This window comes from Cygnus olor, chromosome Z (assembly GCF_009769625.2).
Source record: "Cygnus olor isolate bCygOlo1 chromosome Z, bCygOlo1.pri.v2, whole genome shotgun sequence".
In the NCBI taxonomy this organism is placed as follows: Eukaryota; Metazoa; Chordata; class Aves; order Anseriformes; family Anatidae; genus Cygnus; species Cygnus olor.
The window spans coordinates 71,666,754-71,668,167 of record NC_049198.1 but is presented as its reverse complement, the minus strand read 5'-3'; positions in this window follow the sequence as shown (position 1 = coordinate 71,668,167).

The following is a 1,414-nucleotide window of genomic DNA, read 5'->3' as shown; positions in this document are numbered from 1 at the left end:
AACAGCCTTCTCAAACACAAGAAATATAAAATTCTTGGACTGAATTACTTTAAAAATGTGATCCAAAAATGTCTTAAATGTGTTTCTGTGTGACATGGTATTCTTAATGCCTATCAGAAGAATCAGGTAATGGGCCTAGGTAAGTACATAGAGGCAGCAAAATACAAAATCTTAAGATAATCACTTCAGACTCTTACATTTGAGACTCTGACAAATTCTACTAAGCTAGTGCTCATGCACTACTGCTGTCTACAGGAATGAATCTAACCATGCTTTTACACGCATATTTAATATCCACTATAATATCCAGATTCCTATTCTGGAGTTAAGGACAGAACTGCATCTTATAGCTGATGCTGCAGTGGAGGTCCAAACGTCATAGCATATAGTCTGGTGTAATACTGGTATTTGAAGGTGTTTATGGATTTTTGTTGCAATATTGTATTAGATGCTACAGATGAATACTGAATTAACGCTTCAAAGATATATTACAGTGCTTACACAACTAATTATCAATATTACAGTTTCTTGGATGTAAAATATTTATTTATTTATTTATTTATTTCTTATATGAAGCTACAAGACAGAGGTTTTACATCTAGCACCCCAACATGTTACTTTGGGATACTTTCTGCTACTGAAGGTGGAAAACAGCTTTCCAACTATGAGCTTAGTCTGTAACAACGTGAGTCTTCCGTGGGATGGCTGGTATCCACAACAAAAGCTGTAAATTAACTGAGGAATATGGCCACAAATCAGTGCTTGCTCACTGGCAACTGAGGAGGCAGCACGTTTAACGCCCAGCAAATGCTCAGCTTGAGCTCTTGTTTGTCTGAATTCACTCGGTTTCACAGCAGCATGGGACAGGCCAGGAAATGCACCTCAGGGTAATTAGGATATTTTCTGGGCGATTAAAGTGACTCTGCTCTTGACCTTCAGACTTTCACATTATCACACCATCCACAGTGTGATAATAATTGTGTAAAAATTCATGGCTTGTCATGTCTCATTGCTTAAGCAATGAATGCTACACCATGCATTATAAGGCTTGTGTTTTGTTCTGTACTGTGAAGCTGCAAACCTGGAAAATTAAGCCCTCAGATTAATGATAGTGACAGAGCTCTGAGGTAAGAATTCCTCTAGGCAGATCTTTTCTCTAAGCAAGAACAAAGCTGTCCAGTTCCTTGCACACCTACGTGTCTCCTGCGGGTCTTCCAAGCACAGTTCTGACATGGCAGATGGCTTGGCAGTTAGTTGTACCTGTGCTTGGCCTGTGTTATTTCCCTTCCCTTCCCTTCCCTTCCCTGCCCTTCCCTTCCCTGCCCTGCCCTGCCCTGCCCTGCCCTGCCCTGCCCTGCCCTGCCCTTTTGTGCCCTTCCTTGCCCTGCCCATCCCCGTCCCTGTCCCCTTCACC